The following is a 23,178-nucleotide window of genomic DNA, read 5'->3' on the forward strand; positions in this document are numbered from 1 at the left end:
CCCACAAAGACACTCCCACATTGTTCCTTTCGTTCCTTCTTGTCCCACCTTTCCTCTCACATTCCGTAACCCTCTTTCCCTTTCGCAGTAGAGACTAGCCAACTGAAGATATTCTTCGGTTAACTACCCTCTATTTCCTTTAATTCTACCGCTCCCTGCTGTTATGACACCTCGGTTATAGCGCATGTTGTAATCCACCGTAGTATAGCAGCTTGAGGCATACGAGTGGCGTGACTTTGCTCTCTCGTATGCTCAGCACAGCGTCCCATACTCAGTTTTTCGCAACGTTTGCGCGGCATAAAAGCAGCGATAACGACTCGCCGGCGAAGGAAAAGAAAAAAAAAAGACAACCAAAGCTTAAAAACGCTCGCCGCGGTGCTCATTCAGTGCGCTCTCCGAGACGCGTCCCCGGAGGTCTTCTTCGTATACAGTCGACGACGAGCGTCACTCTTCCCTTTACGATAAGTGTCCCGCCGCGCCTTTGACGTTCGACGTCAGCGCACGCCTGCCCGAAGCGATCTCGAGGGTGGCCGACATTGACCGAGACTAAAGAGGTTATAAAATAAATAACTGCATCTCACGCCCTTCTGCGCGCACGCCCGTATACGCTTAGGGCCGACCGTTAGCGACCGCAGCTTTCCGCTGTGTCCTGCGCACATAAATAAAAGGCGCCAGGACAAGGGGACTTTGGTCGTTTACAGCTTCTCGGAACTGCATCTCTTTTTTTGTGTGTGTCGCCGAAGATTTACGGTGTACCCGCAGCCAGCTCAAGTGCGGCCCCTGGTCACGTATCTGTTCCAGTTAGCTTTATTCTGCGCTACAGCGAATGTCCTTTAAGTCGGCTCTGTAGCCCTAAATCATGATCGAGTCCCGCTAATCCCGTTTCAATGGCTTTTACGCGGTGACGTGTCGAGGGAAAGAAAAGGAGGAGGCCGTATTCATCGACCTCGACCGCGCGGATTTGGCCTTGGCACTATCGGCCCCTATGGGCGCGTGTCATCCACGCGTGCATGCCGCCTCTATGCTGTCTCGTATGTTTTATGTACGTACTTGGTTTGTCATTTTAGTTGAGCGCGGTTGCTATTTTTCTTTCTTGTATTTTTACCACTTGCATACTTCGGTCAGCCTCCAGGCGATAAAACAAAGACTTGCGCGCACAGTGTTCAGGGTAGATAGGTCTGGGTGTACGAGTTCCTCTTTCGTTTCCATCCTTGGTCTCTTTGCAACGACACCAGCCTTGATCCAATAATGACCTTGTTCTGAAATGTTTAGAGAAACGGGCAGGCACCGTTGTATTTCACTTGACTGGGATCAGCCGCACCAACCACACAAGAACACTTCTGTCACCTACAGAAAGTGTTCGATGTCTCATGTCTCACTGCACGAATCGCACAGCGGAGAATGGGTACGTCCCGCCTTAAATAACCATACAAGGGTGCCCGAGCTACGCGGGTAAAGGGACGCTCTACGAGAGAACTTGCGAAAGAAACGCCTCCCACATGCGTGTCTTAAACACTTGGTGTTTCCGGAAAAATCTGCTAAAGCCCCCAAGGAGGCTTCATATCTTCATCTCACACTTCTCAGAAACACTGAACTTCTCGACAGATCGTGAATACCCCAGCGACAATGAAAGAGACTCTCAGGCGGAGAGTCTATTGCCGGCTTCGATGACTAGGCTAAACCCGCTTGTAGCTACAACACAACGCCAATTCTGTCACCTAACAAACTTCTCATGAAGCACCCTGCTCTGATGAGAACAGCGCTTGTACTCGAGGATGAGGATGGCTTTAGCTACACAAAGACAGATCTCGCCTTGCAAAGGCGTCCCAACAACTTCGCGCCCAATGGTCTCCTTTTATTATGTGTAGACCTAAATGAGCCGCATAGTTATATCTGGTTGAGAATATCATTTATCACTATATCTACCAAGAGGGATAAACAAAGCGATTAGAAGAAGCGCAGGTAAAAGTTAGCTTGATCCCACACACTGTGGGAATTGACGTAAGCGAAGCTTTCTGTGCTGTTTGCTTTGATTCATTATAATTAGGGGTGATCTTTACGGCGAATGCTTAATTTCTTCTGCATTTAGTACAAAAGCAGAATGGGGAATTCCCCGCAGGGGTGTCAGCGTCAGCAGGCGTTTGGTGCGTTGCGACACCATGTACCCGAGCACACGAGGGTCGGACCTTCCCGCGTATAGCCGTGCGCGGCTCAGCCGTGTCTGGGGAAAGGGGGATCCTGCGGGTTGAGCCGATGCCGGGTGTTTGGACCTTTGAGGCCCCCCGGCGGAGACAACACACCTCTTTGGCCTCTGCTTCACGTAGACGGCACCCCCGGACTGACCCACCCGGTGGAAATCGGTAGTTGCGTTTTCCTGTCCGCATTTCCACTCTTCGTGTTTCTCTCTCACTTTGAATCTTTACTGTCTTCTACTCACTTCAGTTTACTTCTCATTTTCCAGGCAGCAAGAGTTAACCGTGTGTATCTACCCAGCCTTGAGTACATATATTAGGTTAGAGCGGCGTTGTATAGCTGAAGTCTACAGGTATGTTCCTAACCTCGTAGCGTCCCCTTGTTGGGCTCGATGGTGGGTGGCTACCATTGCTGCTGAATATTCTAATAATGGCATGGCAAATGCATTCCCCCCCCCCCTTTCAGATCGTCCTAACAAAAGACGGCGCACCGAAGCAATTTTTGATTTCACTCTAAAAAGCAACGTAGAAACATTCCCACGCTACCATGTGATGCATAGTGAAGGATGTCTGCCAACGAGAAAAATATCCCCATTCCTAGTAGAAAAATATCGGAAAACAATACAGAGCTTCAAAGATGTCAAGTGGGGACCTCCTCCTTGAACGCAAAACCAATGACCAAGTAGAAAAGCTCGCTGATCTCGCCAGTGTCGGTGACATCAAAGTCACAATCTCAGCACACGGTTCGCTTAACACAAGCAGGGGCGTAATATCAGAAGATTTCTTAAACCTGAGTGATGAAGAACTCCTGGAAGGTTTACAAGAATAAAATGTAATCATGGTTCAAAGAATAACTCTCCGAAGAAATGACGAACAAATCCCGACCAAACAGGTTATACTTCCCTTTGGTACCAGTATTATACCTACTACACTTGATGCAGGCAAGCTTAAGATCAACGTAAGACCGTATCTCCCAAACTCGAGGCTATGTTTCAAGTGCCAGAGGTTCGGACATGCACCGCAATCATGCAGAGGTAAATCGACATGTGCAAAGTGTAGTGCCAATGACTATCAGTTGGAGAACTGCAATGCTGCTCCACACTGTCCAAACTGCAAAGGTGATCATCCAGCATATTCACAATCTTGCCCTTGCTGGAAGAAAGAGAAAGAGATAATTGCACTTACGATGAAAGAGAAGATTTCCTTCTATGAAGCAAGAAAGAAATTAGCACACTTACCTCGAACGACCTACGCCAGTGCGGTGCGGCAGGGGATAGCACCGCAGTGGTCTCAGGAGTCTACAGGGACCGTAGTAAGTGATACAAAGACAGTATCCAAGCGGTTCGTAAGGCTCTAGCATCAAAATGGCAACAAGAATGGAACTCGTGCGTAAATAACAAGCTACATATGACTAAAGCCCTGCTTCGCGAGTGGAAATCATGCATTCACCAAGAACGGTTCTATGAGGTAATGTTATGTCGACTTCGAATTGGACACACGCATCTAACACACAATTTTTTTACTTCGAAACGAAAACCCACCAACATGCGAGAAATGTCATGAACCGCTTACAGTAACACACATCATTATATCATTTTCACACAATGAAACGCAGAGGCGGAAACATTTCAAAAATTTGTATCACTTACCTTTGCACCCTGCCTTAATACTAAGGGACGATCCACTAGTGCCATTCACTAACTTGTTCGAGTGTTGAGATGAAACCGGTTATCTACATCGACTTTAAGATAACACAGCTAATGCTGCAGTAACAATGGATGTTATACTGTCCTGTGACTGGCGCAGCATGGCCTTAGTCGTTCTTGCGCCATTAAACCCGAATTAACTGACTAACTAGAGTGGGGAATTCACGGTAAACCTTACCTTGCGTGCGCCACAGCTGTTTGTCTGAGAGAGAGAGACAAGCTTTAATGATATGCTGAAGATAGCCTGGCTGTTCGCCTGACATGCTGCTTCAGATTTTGATACATACAGCGATAAACACTTAACAGCAGAAACAGTCACGCACGCACGCACACACACACACACGCACGCACACACACACACACACACACACACACACACACACACACACACACACACACACACACACACACACACACACACACACACACACACACACACACACACACACATGTATATATATATATATATATATATATATATATATATATATATATATATATATATATATATTATAGAGGGATTTACGTTTCGTAAAGGGTAGTGGCCCGCAAGGACATCGGCAGCACTTTCGTGGCAGGTAACGCGCAGGTGGTGCTTTGCCATGGCCCGAGAATGTGCCGCATTTCAAAGCTCGAGTCCCGTTGCAGGTGTAGTATACCGCCTTCAAATGCTGTCTCTCTGACGCGTAGCAGGAGCAGTCAAGCAGAACATCTCGCACGTCATAAGGGGTGTTGCATCCAAAGCACGTGGCGAGCCCGTCAATTGAATCTTGCACTTGCAGTACTTCGTGCAGGCCACGTTCAGTCTGATGCAGTATAGGCAGGTTTGATCTTGTCTATTGAAGCCTTGCGGCATATATAAGTCACACGATGGATCAATTTTGTATGCGGGTCCGTACTGAGGGCTCGCATCTGTCCAGAGGGATCACTGAAAACGCCAAGAGTGTGCAGAGATCAATGTCGCCGCGTCCTTTCTCTAGAAAGGTATGTGGACCATCTCTGTCGAAGTGTCGTGTCCAGCGTTGGCAGCATGGTCAGCCTGGACGTTGCCTTGTATTCCGAAGTGTGCTTCTAACCACTGCAGCACAGCGCTGTTATGCAGTTCGCAGGCTTTATTGCATAGGTGTCTGATGTCCATGACGAGTTGTTCCTGCGTGCGGGGCGACTTCAGTGACTGCAGGGTCGCTCTTGAGTCGGTAAAGATGGCCCAAGATTCAGCTGTCTGGTTCATGATGTAAATCAAAGCTGCCCGCAGTGCAGCTCCTTCAGTGGCTGTAGCTGAAGTGATCTGACGGAGAGTGGCGGAGATGGTAACGGAGATGTAGGGATGTAGGCTTAACGGAGCCATCACTGTTAATATGACGGTGAACTCTGTAGCTCGTGTTAATATGCTCTAGAGCAAAGTATGGCAGCGCTGGAGCGGGTGTATTTCTCTTGCTCTTGAACCCAGGCGCAAAAGTGAGAAGTGACCACGAAGGAAATTTCCACGGGGGCTCCGTCGGTGTAGAAGGGCTTTGATAAATCGCCAGGAGCAAGCTCGGCACCCCAGGACCTCTGCGTGAAGCAAACGGTTGACTCAGAACTCCATTAGAAAAGCGCATATATGCTCGAAGAAACTCCGGCTTCAGAAGCACTGCAACCGATAGGCATCTACTTTCTGCAAGGATTCCTACGCTTGATGAGCTTTTCGATAGGCCGAGGCACACCCTCAGGGCTTTGGCTTGCGTACCAGTGAGTGTGTTTATGTTGGTTTGGGAAATGCCTTGTAGCACAGCAAGGTTGTATCGTATGATACCTTCGCAGAGCGCCGTATACATACGTAGCAGAGCATTTACGGAGTAGCCCCCTATGTTGCTTGATAGCATACGGAAGATACTAGCATATGAACCTTATTTAATGAACCAAATTTTTACCCAACATTATAGCCAATAGACGCAAAGCTAATACCCTGCGTACAGAAGAGTTGATTGGACGTCCAGCCGCGTCTGTAATGTCTCCTGGACACTACACTGTTTTAGCGCGACTCTGCATGTGCACGTCATGCGTCAGTTGTCCGCTTGACAAATTTTCATGGTGCCTATTTTTCATACGTAGCATAAAGGTACCGAACCGTACCTTGAATATAAATTTATCTAGTTTGTCCGCAACCACTGTCATGTCTAGTAGTAGCGTTTCCTCACCTTCTCACGTCGCCTTTTCTATCTTCCTCCCTCCCCCCATGTACGAGAAGTGCCAGCGAAGAGTGGCAAGGCTGTTATGCACTCGTTTCATGGCTGCATCTGTTGTACCCATTCGCTGCCTCCTCTCCCCACCTCCTGTCACACAGGGGGCTCCAGAGTACATTGTGACGACCGTCGATGGAAAGTTCTAAACGAGTTTCTCGCGTCGCCTTTCGTCGCTGCCACGCTCTTGCAATGTATAAGCACGCTCTGAACCACCTACCGACGCGGCGTCAAAGGCAGCAACAGCATCGGTAGAAAAGTCTAATGAGGAGCTAAAGAAAGCTTCACTTTCAAGGAATCCACTCAACTAAATTTGCCCCGTCCCCGCTAAGCAATCCAGTCTTACTACGTTAAGCGATTAGTGGCAATTAGCGAGTACTGCTCAACGTCACCAATCGCTGAACAAAACGGCGTCTCTATATAAAGAACGTTTGTAAAAGGCTAAATAGGTACCTGCTTCCTGAAAATTCACTGCGCCTACGCGGAGGCTAAGTCCTCCATGCTCGAGCATGGACCCGCTCTGCATGTCAAGCCATCGAGGAGAGCCTTTCGATCTTCAACAAATATCTGTGCAGTCCAAGAGGTAATGTTTCATGCCACCATAATGGCAACAGAAGGAACACATCTGCTATGGTGACAGTCCTATCTTCTGTCGCCACATTGGAGATCACGCGCCCAGCGTTTCCTGGCTGGATCGCCAGGAAACACAGGGCCACCGTGAACCATGCACTCTCGCTCTTCGTAATCTGCAGCCCCTCACTTATACTAAGCTCACGCTAATACATTCTCAGATTCCAAACTGGCAGGCTTGCATCATTACGTTGGGACGCCTTCCCAAATCTCAGAGCTATCGTGTTAGCCGAAGGTCGACGAAAATTAGTGAAAGCTTCCTTCAAAGAAAAACGTGTTATCTTGGCTGAGTGGCCATGTCTTTGTTTGCAACTATTCATACCCTGCTGGAGGATATAGTGGGTCCGTTACGTTTAGTGAGCAAACTAAACCGAATCAGGCGTGCAGACAGCCGACACTACAATGACAGCCCCATGCTGGAGCCCGTGGATCATGAACTTTGCCCATCATACCAACTCAACACTTGCGTGAGCTGAAGTAAGCGTATGTGTGTTGCCAGTTCACGGACAATTTGCCACATTCCAGAACGGTAATCTTGGGCTTATGGTCATACAAATCGCGTTCTTGACAGATGACGTGGGCCTTATGACAAGCATACGGTCTATTTTCTTTCACTAATAATCACCATTACGGTTGCTTCTACATTTTTTTCTCTCTATGTCTTAATCTAAATTCTGAGAACCTGATCAAAACGAGGGGGATTCAAGCCAGCCCCTCGTCTTGCTAAAAGTGAGCTTTAGAGGCGGGCTTTTCTCTCCATAACGTCATCTGCTCATTCGCTAGATGCCACCTGCTACATAGGACGGAAAGGAGATCTGATGAACTTTAGTGCTGGTGGGGACGAATGTAGCTGATTTCTATACGCTAAACTAATGATCTCCTACTGCCAAGTTCGAAGTCAGGCTGGCTCGGCCCGGGTTCGTGTCGATGCCCGATCTGCCTTGCTACATCTGATTTCGTGATGTCGCTAGGCCTTTGGAAACAAATTATTCTCTATCAAATCATTGTGGATACGTTTTGAACAGGAGTGCAACAAACAGACAACACATACGGACACACACAATAGCACACAGGTACACAAAGTGGCGGACCGCAAGGCTGTGGCGCATAACCAGTACCTGGAGAATTACGACAGATTTTGTTCACTCCCGTCACAATAAGCCATAAGAAGTTTGGGCGCTGTCATTTATGATTCATGCTTTGTCAAACTCTCATATGAGGGTATGCAATTTCTCTGTCTTCAGTTGTCATCAAAATGCCACAATAATGCACCCCAGTGTACCTATAATAAAAATGAGCGCAATATAGCGCAACTGAGCGTGTGATCAAAAATACGCAACAAACAAAACTGCTGGCTTTCAAAGCAAATACATTTCTTTTACGGAGAAGGTTGTTAGCCTCTAGTTGATCAGGATTTTGCGCTGCACGTCCTTACGAAAGAAACACCTTCAGCGATTGAAGCGAAAACTGCATAATTTTTTTGGTATCACGCATACAACATACAATGAAGCATCCGTTTCAATAAAAAGAAGCCCAAACCAAGCGTCCAAACCATATCATTGATGATAAGGCGCTGCTGATAACAATGCGAACCACGTAGCGCTCCCTGGATACATTTGCGGGTAAAGTTTCCCGGCTAAGCAAGCTGCCGCGGCGATGGCAGCTTGCGACGTGGGGAGGGCTGTCACTAGCCTTTCAGATATAAAAGAACCAGCCTAGCAGCTTATTTCATTGTTGTTGCAGCAACACTATATGTAAGCAACGCATAGTTAGGACTCCCGAGGAACAGCGTGACTACGAAGAATGGGAAAGGGAAAAGAAACAGCAATACGACCAGCCACGGTTGCCTGCCAATATTGCCATTACTCCGATTACTACCATTACTCTAAATTACCATTACTACAACCGACATAGCATAGTTCCCTCAGCAGTTGTACTGGCGTTTTTCAGCAGCTTCGCTGGACATCTACTTTCGCAGGGTCGGGACAGCGAATAAATTTTTTCCCTTATAAGCATGATTTCTTTTCACTAAGTTCGCTCGAAAGGCATTGCCTGTTTCGTCTGATTCACGCTTTTCCATCGTCATTCATTTCACTGTACTGCACACAAAAAAAGACGGGTAACCTCCGCCGCCTTCCCTGCGGTAATAACGCCTGACCACGATTCTGAGCTGTCTTTCTTCACTTTTGGTGCAGTTAAGTAAATAACATTTTTTTAGCCGTCCTTTTCTTCCTCTTCGTTTTTTTTTGTTCCCTTCGAAAACTCATACCGCATAAACGCAAGCGTAAATTCGCTCGTTTTTCTTCCACTGGGAAAATGCGAACCACGCCAGGCGTGCGGCTAATGAAGACGAATACTGTGAGCCGTGATTTCTCTTCCACCAACGTCAACTGCTGTAGCTGCTCTTCGGAGTAGAAAAGCGACAGAGCTTAGATGTGAGACTGCTTTAGAAACGGGCTGCCGCCGGAGCTGTACCGTGCTCACGGATGAACTCACGGATGAACTCATCTGCCAGAAGCAGACTGACCATTCAGAGTCGCCGGCAATTCTAATCTGCTCCATTGCAGACGCTGCTTCCAGCGACGTAACTTCCGGGCTATACTCGGCGCGCAATATTTTAGTAATGCGGCTCGGCGGGGCATCCTGAATTACCACGGGTGTCCGCTGCCGATATTGTTCTGCGCGCGTCTTTAGTTTCACCGCATGGTGCGAAAAAGCAACAACAACAAAAACAAATTTCTTGCGGGCATGGTGCGACGCGTTATTATTTCCAGCGATGGTGACACGAATGGGCGTGTGTAAATAGCACACGTTTAGCGCACCGCCTTCATTTCATTCTCGTCACATTTCCGCTTGTCGCATGTGCGCACGCCGTGGCCTTTTTCACTTCGCTTCCTTCCACGTCTGCGCATTCTTTAATAACAGCGAGTTCCGACTTTGTTTTTTTTTTAGACGTCGCGATTTACGTGACACGGACTCGCTGTGTCGACGAATGTCCCTGAGATGGCGAAATGGTATTTTATATGCCCGAACTCTGGTTCGTCATTCTCTCACGCCTACTCACCCGCAACTGCATACGCAAATCATTAGGCGGTTTTCTTTTTTTTTTTTTTTTTGCTTACTTTCTACACATTAACATCCTTGAGCTTTAGTAAAGTAAGCGGCGATAATGATTTCACGTATCACTGATCAAGTAACATGGCGATGTCGGAGTCGCTGCTTCTGAGTTCTTGAGGCCCTGCCGAGGGAACTTGATGCAGACCGGCTGAGAGGACGAATTTTATGTACTGTTAACCGCAATGAGCTTTTGCTGCGAGAAACGGTTCTGAGCTAGTGAACCGAAATAACGTGCCCGTTCGTTCGCAAGAATGTCGAATTATTCTAAAAAACAAAGCATACGTTCTAGATGTGTGATGGTGCGTGGAATCAAACCAGGCATCCTGATGACAACTTCAGGTGAATCTGATGGCGTCGTACAGATGCATTTCATATAGACTTTAAGTAAAGGGTGCTCGAAAAGCTAAGAAATTTTGTCACTAGGCTGATTGACATGTTCGTCTTCCGAGTTGTCATCGATCTTTAATCTTATCTCTCCTGGCGTAGTTCTTTTGTTGTGCTATCGTCTACTTCTATAGCCACAGACTTAAGAAAGCTCTCAGTGAGAGCTAAGAGAACATAGCACGCACACGCTACTGTCGTCCGTGAACGCCATACTAGCTATTGCGCAGAATTGGTGCTAAGGCGCAGAGGCTGTTGTTGCGGCTTCAGGATATAGCGTGGCGCACTTTTCTGGTTATTCTTTTTACCATTTAAATACGGCACCTACAAGCAGGCGGGATTGACTAGTCGGCTTTCTTCTTAACACGCATCACTGCAGTACAAACGCCATTATCAGCTACATTGGTTCTGTGATTGACTGAGTCATCATATATGTGCGTGCGTGCTCATGCGTGTGCGCATGTATATATATATATATATATATATATATATATATATATATATATATATATATATATATATATATATATATATATATATATAATGTGTGTGTGAGAGAGAGAATAGCCACATTGTGATATTAACGCATAAAAGGAAGTGACTGACGTAGGCCTACATCACGTAGGAACACCCGTAATATATATTCAATTGCGCGAATGTATATATAACCTCCCGCACTTTTCTGAAAGTCTGAAGCGAAAGTGACGTCACTGAAGTCATATACTTCAACCGTTGTGCTGTATTAGCCTACACTTCTTCGAGGAGCGCGGTGTATTGGTACTGCTAATTACGCTCATGTAACTTTTCGGAGCATCTCCTTTAGTTTCAAGACCGCGCGATTCCGCAGTTTCCGCAGTTTTATCTCCAAGAGGCAATTATTGCTCACATTCCGCGCTCGCCACGCAAAGTCGCAATTATGATTTTACTTGGTATAACGATTGAATGATTACACATAACGCCTAAAGCACGACACCTCTTGCTCGAACGACTCACAGCTGCGAGGTCCTTACGATGCTGAAATGTATAGAACGCCACCCGCCGTGGTTGCTCAGTGGCTATGGTGTTGGGCTGCTGACCACGAGGTCACGGGATCGAATCCCGGCCACGGCAGCCGCATTCCGATGGGGGCGAAATGCGAAAACACCCATGTGCTTAGATTTAGGTGCGCGTTAAAGAACCCCAGGTGGTCGAAATTTCCAGATTCCTCCACTACGGCGTGCCTCATAATCAGAAAGTGGTTTTGGAGACGTAAAACCCCATAATTTTTCTTTAATGTATAGAATGCAGTGTTCTTTCGGGCGCTCAAATTCATTAGACTGTGCCACAATACGCGGGAATGCTACGCCTACTTGCCCGCTCACGCCCGCAGTCTACATGGCTGTCATTTTTAAGCTTTAAGGAATTAAAGAAAATCGTCTCTGGCAGATAGCATTATTCTTCTCCTTGAGCTGCATTATTCGAAGAGGCGGACATTATTAGCATGAGAAATCAAAACACTTATTCAACCAGTTAGCAAAGACTCGCTGATTAATTTTTTAATTAATTACTTTACGTTACATCGTGGAATTTACGAGTTTAGCCAGTAAGCTTGCAAGCCGTATCCGCTTGAAATGAGTTTCCAAGGCGACACCAGTTTCGGGATATTATTTCCCAAAGTGTGGAACGAAATACATGTTCGTTCCAGTTAATTTTGTGCTTCAGTGCATAAAAGAACGTTTTGTTGAAAAAGTAAGTGGAACAACAAAGCATTTTTACGGCAATATTGACGGCGCACATCACCAAGGTGGCGCCATTCTGGAAATACATTCAAAGTAAGCTCACTGGCTACAATTCGTAAATTGCAATATGTGCTGCAAAGTAATTAATTGAAAAGATAATCAACGGATTTTTGTTAATTAGTTCAATATGTTTTTCGATTTCTCGTGGAAGTGATGTCCGCCTCTCTGATTAATCCAGCTCAAGGACTAGAATCGCGTTATCTGCAACAGGCTGCATTTAAATATCCCACAAAACCTAAATATGATCACCCTGCGCACCTGCGACTCTTGGAAAAACGATGCCGGAGCATGCCGCAGTTGGTTTGGCCCTTAACGTCAGCGCTGTAGCGTCACAATTCCTGAATGATGCTCACAGATTGGTGGCCCTTATTTGCGACTCCGTTTGTTCTGCTTTTTCTTTTGTCCTGGTGCACGTATTCTTCTTTTCTTTTTCGTGTTCTCAGCTGTCGATTGATATTTCAAGCAAACACGACACCTGTGGAGCCAGCAAAAGGTTATGGTTGACGCGAGCATGAATCACTTGACTAATATTTTCTTCCTCTACCTTGCTCTTCGTCAGCATTAGTGAGTGGCGGCTTAGTGTCACTGTCAAATTGATTGATTGATATATATACCAAAGCTGCTCCGGAACTTCAAGTAGTCTTTCTTCTTGCGAAAAGGACAAGACAGACGCCGTTTTCGTTTCTTCTAGGGCCACGATTTTCACGCTACGAACTTGCTCAATTTGCACACGATCTAGGTACATTGATTTAAATGATCATCCGTCACATTTAGCGTCAGCCAAATTTGAGCAGGCCAGCTGTATCTTTTTTATATTTTATTTTTTTTAATTTTGCATTCTAGCTTCCACGCCACGCGGCTGCCATATTATCTGTCACCATCTTAGAAAAAAAAAACAGTTCTTTTGCCAACTCGTCAACAGCACTCTGCATTACCAAACAATCTTATAGGCTCAAGAATCTCTTGTTATCTCTTCGAAGCCTAGAAAGTACACCCCCAGGGAGAACATCTAAAATTTCGAAGTTTGATGGCAAGATAGCCGACGCTGTTCTTTCACCTGCCCACAAGGCTATATTAGAGACGAACGCCAACTAATTTTCGCTTTGCTCTGTTTGAAGTTGCCTTTATTGTCAGGCCCTAGTATGAAAACATATTTGTGTTATGTTGTCAGATGATGCGACGTGTCTCGATGAGCCGGCAAGTGCGAATGAGCTGGAAATAGCTCTCTAAGCACCGTTGTCCAATGTAAGCCTTACGTGTCCTTGTGATAGCCCTAAGGTCCGTGGTCATGACGTTTGTACGAGCTATACGCAGCTCGAAGCGACGAGAAATTGAAGAAAGCGCACCACATCTTCTTAGGCTGCCTCTTCCCGCCCGAAATTCTTGGCTCATTTCTTCTACCGCAAGTTCTATCCGGATTAAATCTCATGCCGTAACATACGCTTTTTCGTGATGCTTCCTTTTGCAACTGAGCGTGCCGTCGAAGCCTTGAACTTCTTCGTCTGATCAAGGGCAGCCGATGGCCCAAACCTTTAATTTGTTCTTTCGTTGCGCTTACGGTAAGTATTTCGAAATTGAGAGAAACATCTCATGGTTGTAAGCTTTGAGAGAGAGAGAGAGAGAGAGAGAAAGTGACGACAGGAAAGGCAGGGAGGTCAACCAGAAGAGCATCCGGTTTGCTACCCTACACTGAGGGTGGGGGAAAGGGGAATAGAGAGGAAAAGGGAGAGAGGGATCACTGAGTGCGTGTGGGCGGGACACTATGCACAGGAACCCTATAAACGGTCTCTTAAGCCGGTGCACTTGAAGTATTGCACTAATGCACGATTCGCTTTTCGTGCCAGTGACGGGTGTGGCCAGGGTCCGCGTGACTTTGTCTCGGTGAACGGTCTTACGTCCAGTCGGTATAAAGTCTCCCGCAGAGAGAGGCGTTGTACATCGTAGCGGGGGCAGGTACACAATAGGTGCTCGATGGTCTCCTCGCGCCCACAGGGATCGCACATCGGGCTCTGGGCCATTCCCAAACGATAGGAGTATGAGTTCGTGAACGCTACTCCCAGCCACAAGCGGTACAGCAAGGTTGCTCGCCGCGGGAAAGGCTAGATGGCAGTTGTAGCCGTAGCGTGGGGTCCAGTTTATATAATTGGCAGTTGAAGGCACCTGAACTCCAGAGATCTTGCGAATTTTCGCGTGCATGTAGGCGAAGTTCCCTGGCAGCGTCGGACCTCGCCAAAGGTATTGAACGCGTCTGGGTATCTTCGTGGGCAGACCGGGCAGCCTTGTCCGCTAGGTTGTTGCCGACGATGCCACAGTGAGAAGGAATCCATTGATCTATAATGGTGTGCCCTCTTTCCAGGGCATGGTGGGGCATGGTGGTCAGGTGTCTTAGCATAGGATACAGCTTGGCCATTGATTGAAACAGGATACGATGTCATTTGTTTGCGCGTAAAGCCAACCAATGCGCACTTTTCGGTAAACACGCTGAGGCCTTGTTCTCGTAGATAAGACGCCATCATGGTTGCCGCCCGCTGAAGCCTGGCTCGTACCTGAGGGGGAGTCACCGCAGAAGCCCAGATGCAAATGTCGTCGGCGTATATTCAGATGTGAACTGACCGCGGTAGGTACTCTGCTAGTCCTACCAAGACGAGGTTGAAGAGAATGGGGCTCAACACTCCACCCTGCGGCACACCAGGACAGATGTAATGTTCCCAGGTTGGGCCATCTTCAATCTGTAAGAAAAAGCACCTCTCAGTCAAATAGTCCGGAATCCATTGATACATCCGGCCACCAACTCCAACAGCCTCAAGTGAGTTCAGTACGGCCTCATGGGCGACGTTGTTGTATGCTCCTTTTATGTCTATAAAAAAATGCCACTGATAGGCGCTTGAGGCTTTTTTGATTTTGGACCCAAGTTACGATGTCAATGACGTTGTCAATGGACGAGCGACCTCAACGAAAGCCCTTCATGGCGTCTGGATAGATGTTGAATCGCTCTAGGTACCATTCCAAGCGAGCAAGAATCATTCTTTCCATCCCTTTACCGACGCAGCTCGAAAGCGCAATCGGATGATATGTTGAGAGCTCAAGCGGGGACTTTCCAGGTTTCAGAATGGGGATTAAGCGGCTCGATTTCCATTGTCTAGGAACAGCGCCGTTCTGCCAAGACTCATTGTAGTAGCTGAGCAGCTTATCACGTGCGTCATGTCCAAGGTGGCATAAGGCAGCATACGTGACGCCATCAGGTCCTGGTGACGAAGAATGCCTGCGGGTCGCCAACGCAACGTCGAGTTGCTCGAGGGAAAAGAGCACGTTCATTTCTGGTACATGTGCCTCAGGGATGTCATTCAATGCTGCATCAGTAATGATGGCCACGGACTCACAACCCGTGCACAGAACTCTTCAGCCACTTGAAGTTCCGAGCGGAGTTGGTAGAGGGCCAGAGCCGCAAAGGGCTTCCTTTGATGCGAAGATGACCAAAGATCCCTAACCGTTCTCCATATGTGCGAGAGTAATGTTCGGGGATCAAGCGACTGACAGAAAGTTTTCTATTGCTTGTCTTCCAGTTTATCCATACGACGCTGGACTTTCTTCTGTATGCGTCGTGAAGCCCTCAGAGCCAAGACGCACTTCGTGCGCCGATACCTCCTCTCCGCCCGTCGGCGTGCCGCACGCAGCCTCTCCAGTTCCATATCCAAGTCTGTTCGTCTTGCTCACCTTGTGCACAAGCAGATGGATGTTTTCAATGTCGCTGCGATTGCATCTTCGATAGTGTGTGAAAGACCTTCCCGACATGCGTTATCCATATCCTTCTTAAACTTTGTCCAATCAACTGTACGCAAGACAGTAGAGGAGCGTGGCTCAACTCCTCTAATCTTTATGTATGTTGGAATGTGGTCGGTTTCATGTGTTTCAATGTCCGTAAACCAGTGGACGCTCGAGGCAGAGCGCCGTGACACCAAAGTTAAGTCCAAGCAGCTACTATAGGTCGTGCCTCGCAAAAACGTAACGCTGCCGTTATTCACACAGCCCAAATCATGGTCGGCAGCAAAGGAGGCGAGACTCCTGCCTTTGGAATCAATTTTAGTACTTCCCCATAGCTGGTGATGCGCGTTGAAGTCACCTGTGATGAACCAGGAGTCATTGTTCATCAGTATTATTTTCTTGAGTCGTTCGCCGTCAAAGTGACCCGCTGGGGATATGTAGGCTCCAATTAGTGTAAATGACACATCCTTCTTTTGGATATTCAGGCAGACATATTGATTGTCGTCATGAAGGCCTACCACGTTAGCGACATATGTAAAGTCCGTGTGGATGTAGATGATTACTTTCGTGCTCGCAACGCATGTGGACGAGACGAAAGATTCGTAACTGGACAGTCTGAGTGGAGTTGATGTATTTGGTTCGCAAATGGCCAGTATAGGAAAGCGATTTGTAACAACGAATTTGCGAAAGTCGGCTATATGGGTCCTTAGACCCCTAGCATTCCACTGAAAGAGCGACGCACTTTCAACTTCAGTGCGGGAGGGGACTATTGGTCGAGCTATCATGCACGTGCGTTTCAAAAATTGTGCAAGGCCATCCAGGGTGTAGATATTCAGCATAACGGTGAAAGAACGATCCCGTTATATTGAAAGTTCATAAGCCATTCGTTAGAAAGCAGCAAAAGACCATCACGAACAACTTTTCATCACAGTTTAGGAATATTAATGAACAACGCAGAATCTAACGATACCATTACACTGATTACTGGTTAGGCTCCTTGACTGATGACCCTTAGACTGTCCCAGGGAACTTGATTGAATGAGCTCCGTTATTTCCTTCCGTTTCCTTTATTCACATTCTTCTCTTATTATCTGCCGTAGGACGCAAGAGAACATCGCAAGTGCTCGGGCCCGCATCGAGGACAGGACCTGCTCGCAAGGATTGATCGCGGATTGAGCCCGCACGTGGCACGGTAAGTCTCATCTGAATGAAGCCTCGCTTCATTGGCTTATTCGTACACCCTGCCTTCCACGAACATGAGGGGAAAAAAAAGACGGTAAACAAAATGGAACCGCGCATTATTTCAACAAAGATAGCGTATGTGTAGTTACCTCCTTACAGCGCACTCTGTTCGCATGGAAGCGCGCTTGGGTGGCTAGGCCGAGAGAATTAAGCGCTCGGTGCACTAACAAGCAGGCTCTCTCGCCGAGTGATCGACAACGTCCATCCATCCAACCACCCAGGCGTGCATTCTCGAGACGCGCTCCAGTGGATCACTTGCATAACAACGGGATATATATATATATATATATATATATATATATATATATATATATATATATATATATATATATATATATATATATATATATATATATATATATATATATATATATATATATATATATATATAGTGTGTGTGTGTGTGTGTGTCCCGAACAAGAAACGAAGCAAGAGCGCACGCTTGAAAAACGATTGAAAAATAGGAGAGAAAAAGCAAAGTTAGAATGTACGTGCGCGTGACAGCTCGGAAATCGCATGAATATATTCCGGCTTTTCCATTATGGTTTATTTCTAATCATTAGCGTTTGATCACAGGCGGGCACGTCTTAGTTGTGGGACTTCGCGTTGCTCTCCACGTGAAATGCGTCAGCAAGACGAAATGTTAAAAGATACGCGAAAACAAATTTGCCCGCCGCTGGCCTCCTATATAGGAATGAACATTATTAAATCAAGAAGATGTTATGCATCGATAAAAAAAAATATACGTGACAAAAAAAGAAAGAAAGAAGCATAGACACTGAAAGTACAACAGCGCATTTCTCAGTTTTTGTTCGTTCGCGAACGCATTCCATTAAGCTTTGCCGCTTCATTTCCAGCTTCTAGTCCCAACATTTGGATATGTGAGCGCTTGTACAACCACAGGTGATTTGTTCTTTTTTTTTTTCGCTCTCGATATTTCTCCCAGCGTGATTGGTAACGCCGAGGAGAGATAAATTCGTTTAGGTTTTATTAGTCTATTAGTCATGTTGGAGCGGCTGCCAAACGGAACACGCTCACTCGGCGCTAATAACGAACGCCGAGTAAAAAAAAAAAATAAAACTGCAGAAATCAGTGGACAACGACGACCGGCAAGGGCGCCTCCATCGGCGCTTCGGCAATGCGCGAAATACAAGCGCCAACAAAGTCCAGCGAAAACGATTCAAACGCCTCGTGCAATTAGTCTTAATTAGAAGCGAGAGCTGCAGCGTTCGGGAGCCACTCAAGGGGATTAAGGCCATCCTCTCCTGTACCGCGATGGTCGCTGCGCAGCAGCGCTGGTCTCCACTGTGGGGAAACTGCAGCGACATTAGCCAAGGGTGCGTCTGCTTGGGACTATATATACAAGCTGCGCGCGCGTGTGTGAACGTGCGCCAATGCGTGTTGCTCCGCATCTTGTGTTTTAATCTTTTTCTTGCTTTATATGCATTTTTTCAGTCTTTCGAGCCTGAAATGTAGGAGAGGAAAAAAAATGAAACGTCACGGGCACTTGCGCAATATCTCGCTTCGATCGCGTGCATAGCGCAGTTTTAGAGCTTATCGATGTCTCTGGCACGTTATCGACCTCATTATTTTGAAGTAACATCCGAACTCGGCTGCGCGCGCAACATCAGAAGGCGGGTGTGTTTTCACTGGTACTACACATCCACGTGACAGTTGCGCGCGCGAGTGTAAGCTGACGAAAATCTTTTCTACATCTGTCCCCTATACGACGATCAGTCCCTTCTATTCCACGCGATGTTAAGGGCGCCTGCTCTCTATAGTTTTTTTTTTCTTTTCTCAGGGACAAAATTCCTTCAGCGAGTGACCGCAGTTCAAGTCGACAGATCTGAGAGCCCGAATTCCGCAGTTGAATGAACGCCTCCTCGGTCTCTCTTTCTCTTTCTTTATTTCTTTCGTTTCATCTTTCCCACTGCAGTAGGTCGCAAAGCTTAATGGCTCGCCTTCCCTTTCTTCTCTCTCTTATAATTTTGTAAAAGCCATAGTGCCTCCTGGAGGAGCTACCAATCTAAGTGAGCACTGTACGTTGACGTAGCTTTTACCTGCGAAGTGCTACTAGTAAAACGACAATTACTCCATAATTTGCTCAATGGCCGTGTGCCACAAGTGTTTCATGATGAAAACGGTGGATTGAAGGCGCATGCGCGCAGTATAGCGCTAAGCGTTAACAAATTCGTTAGTCCCGCCCGCGCACACATTCTATATAGGCGCCCGATAACCTCGGAAGCCATATAGTCATTATTTAGATTCTCTGCCTAAGCGTTGGTGTTCCACAGTGGTATCTTCACGGCGCTGTTCTAAACAATGCCGAGGTACAAAATGAAGCCAAAGCAAAGAAACAACAAGACTCACAGTGGCGGGTCTCCTATAATAATAGCCTACAGCTGTTTCTACAGTTACATCTGCACCTGGTGGGATCCAACACGCTGCAACGCAGAAATTCAGCTACGGCTATATTTGGCCATAGTAGATCACCGCGACTGTCCGCGCGATATTTACTTGTTTTTCCCTTGTCAGAAACGTGGTGTTGCGGTCGGTGATTTATTTACCGGCTCCGCTGCGCAATTCTCGGTAGGCGCACGGCTCGGTGAAGCGTGTCCGATCGACGAGCTCCATTTTGGAAGCGCCACAAAGTGGGTTGCAGGGGAAGATGCATGAACTCTCGGAGCGAAGTCCATTTGCATCCGGTCGACAAAGTGCCGGCCACGCAAGAGGAAGGCGAACTGCGACTGGCGAGAACGGGATTCGTGACGCATCTCGCCGAAGGAGAGACTGCGCAACTGGGCTGCCCAATCGATACATTGTTTAAGGAGAGAAGTGGGCGCGGAAAAACATTTTAAAAAAGGGGGGTGCAAAGAACAAGCTGGTAAAGGATGAGTCCTTGCTCTGCTTTTGCCTATAGCTGTGGCCGCTAAAGGACGCGCAAGTTGGGCGAGTCGAGAACCAGCGCTGCCCAGGTGGCGCGGGCGTAAAGGTACCCTCAGCGCCATCTAGTAAGAGCGCAGCGTACTTTTTAGTAGCACATACAAACGTAGAGCGGCTGAAATCACGTTGTCTTTTAAAGGTCTACGTTCCTTGTTTTTTCTTGTCGTTCAGTTCAGTGTCTGCGCGTGTGAATAATAATAGAACGAGAATGCTCCAAGTGTCACGGACCAACTAACTTATCAAAAAACGCCGTAGAAGAGCTTTGCGTGAATAAATGTATTCAGGATCGAGCCAACTCTGCAGCTGTAAGCATGCCGCCGCTAGTGTTGGGGTAGGGTATCAAAGGGAGCGACTAGCTGGAAGAGTCTTATTTTGTTTTCCTTTTTTCATTTTATTTTTGCAAGATCACTTGAGAAAGGCCGAATATTGCATATTGCATATGGTAAAATACGTTTTCGAAGTTGAAGAAACCATCACTGACAACGGTGGTTCCAAGGTGCCGTGCAATGACATTCGCGAGTGCATTCAAGCAAGCTGTAAAAGCCGTCAGATTACAAGTAAGCGATCAATTCTTGCTCTTCTCCACCTTAGATACACAAATAAGGCAGACTGACGTCGATTTATTTGGAGCCACTTATGGTATTCATCTCATCTTGACTAGTACAGTTATGATAAAATTAAGGTCCCCAATGCTTACATATGTCTATATTCTCTTTGAGTGCCCGTCTTCCCTATGATTTGCCGCAGCCACTCATGCGTCTGGTGTTGCACTGTCGATGCGTGAATTCTGCAATAAGAGGAAATGTTCACTGTTTGCTTCTCGGATTATCAATGGCTTTCGTCGTCGTCGTCGACGTCAGCCGTGGTCACGAGTCACCAAACACTGCTGTAAATATAGGGACACATACGCCTGGTGGCACGCAACATATATATCGGCATTCCAGAGAAAATGCCGGCTGTATATGCTTGCATTAAAAGCGCACTTCAAGTTACATTCCCATTTTCAATTTTGACAAAATCAAATACACTCAGTAATCTCGTCTCGGAAACTATTAAGATAGTTTACAAGGAGTGTGAGTGACCGCAATAAGAATGCGCTGCGACTGCGCACACTCGGCTTCAGCTAACCACCTGAACTAACGTCACCATCGGTCCTGCTCGTATCGTTTTTACAGAAACATATCGAATGAAATGGCTCTACCGTGGCTTTCTTGGTTGCGGCGATTGCCTGCACAGAAATAACGACAGCATGGAAGCCTTTCTCTCATCGCACTTTCACGTCGCCCACCCTACCGCCCCTGGCCATTTTCTTAAGGCTGTACGACTAAATAATGCGCACGACGTCCGCAAAGGAGCACTGTGTGTCCGTTCGAAATTTCGGCTTAGGTTTCACGTGCCAACAAAGCTAAATCTACCTGAGGAAGTGGTGCAATTTTTTCTCGTCCTTTCTATATGTTGTGCGCTGCGGCCAAACAAGTTGAGATATTCTCTAACAGCAACTCTCTTTGGATTGCTTTGCAGCGTAGAACGGGCACCCGAATAAATACAATATGAAGGGATACTCAGCAGGACTACAGTGAAACACGACATGTGAGGCTTTTCCACCATCCAAGCCCTGGCGTAGCGAAAGCCCTACACATGGCAACATGCGCGAGCTTTGAACTTGAGTATGCACACAGGGTTTCATTGCCGGAGTTAGCTACTACCGCAGAGCACCGAGACCACTGCGCTGAGATAAAATTACGAATTTATATACGTGCTCGCTATACAACTACAAGACACGGGAATGAGCGTTTACGATTTGGCCCCTGTTTTGCATGGCTCCGTCCAAGGTGACCTCGAAAATCAAGAGAACCTTTGCTCGCTGGTGACTGGTATTTTTTTATTGTACTTAGCTTTCGCTTCCGCTTAGAAGTACCTTTTCTAATTTTCTGCGGAGTTAATAGTGCCGAAACACGCATCCAGTTTCATTATACCGAAACTATTTGCTGGAGACAAACAAATACGACAACGTTTTCATCTGGAACACAAAAGCCTAGTTCTCGAATCATCGTTGCAACTAGTCCCGGAGCGTGTGAGAGAAACTTTGCCGAAGCGTTTGAACCGCACCGTCGGCGCAACGTCGCTGTGCTTAGTCGCCGGTACATACCGCGCCTGGCTATGACGGGAGTTGAGCAGGTTTTAATTAAGAACACTTTATTTGCACTCAGAGATCCGGAGAGAACGCCAGAGTCCATTCTATGGCCGCTTGAAAGGGCTGTCCACCGACTTCTCAACCTCTCCGATCTTTCCGCGCGCATAATTAGTTCTACACTGCGACCACGTTTCAGCAGTTGCGTAGCAAGGCCACATCGTGGAGCATACAGAGAACGCTGAAGTGGAGGTCCCCGGATCAATATCGACCACCTGCGTTGTTATACTGCCCGGACCGGATTATTTTGTTGCGGAACCCTCTTTCATTGCTATCACTCTCCGCCGAGTGACTCAATCCCGCTGACAACCTGGGCCGTGCCAAAGGGCAAAAAGAATTGTGTTCGAGAATATCACTGGAGACATGAGTTTGTTTAATGGCCTCAGAAGCCTTTACACAACAAGACATTTTGCACTGAAAAACACCTGTCCCGCACCGATGTTGTTTGTAGCTTACGAGTCAACGCAGGAATGCTGATAACATTCAACCAAATGAGAACCTGGGGCCAAATTGACAAACCTTTTTGTTCGTAAGTGATGTTTGTCATTGGCTGACAAACCTCACAACTGGCTCGAATTTGCGCCTACGAACAATTCTAGCGTGAAAGGTTTTTAATGCAGGCGTTTTGTTGACTCGCATAGCAGGCAGGCCCTGGAGGCCAATCCCCCGCGGATCTCTTCATTTAAACAACAACCACAACAACAACAACTTGCACGTTCATGCAGCGTGCATGCAGGAAACTGGGACTTTTCTCATTTTATTTTTACAATAAGTCGGTGAACTATTTTCCCATATGCGATTCGTTGAACAGGAATGACCTGCTTCCAGACAATCCTATTCTTGATGACCTGACGTGACGCGATGGACATCTGGCAATGCAAAACTTGCGCACTTTATAGCAAAGGACGTAGTTAAGCACTTTGCTGCCGATGCCTATTCTAAATGCTGATGACAATTTTTAAGTCGCGGCAAGTTATTTCTGAAGATAAAATAGGCCGCATAGTGTCAATCAGA

General features: G+C 46.9%; 1 protein-coding gene across 3 annotated transcripts in view; it reads left to right on the plus strand.

Annotated features, from left to right (window-relative positions):
• Window positions 1–23,178, plus strand: part of Elk (Eag-like K[+] channel) — a 376,128-nt gene that overhangs the window by 184,355 nt on the left and 168,595 nt on the right. For all 3 annotated transcript variants that reach the window (XM_075680464.1, XM_075680463.1, XM_075680462.1), the window contains one exon: window positions 16,889–16,980. The gene's annotated coding sequence lies outside the window, so the exon portion shown is untranslated. The remainder of the gene's footprint in view (window positions 1–16,888; window positions 16,981–23,178) is intronic.

This window comes from Dermacentor variabilis, chromosome 2 (assembly GCF_050947875.1).
Source record: "Dermacentor variabilis isolate Ectoservices chromosome 2, ASM5094787v1, whole genome shotgun sequence".
NCBI lineage: Eukaryota > Metazoa > Arthropoda > Arachnida > Ixodida > Ixodidae > Dermacentor > Dermacentor variabilis.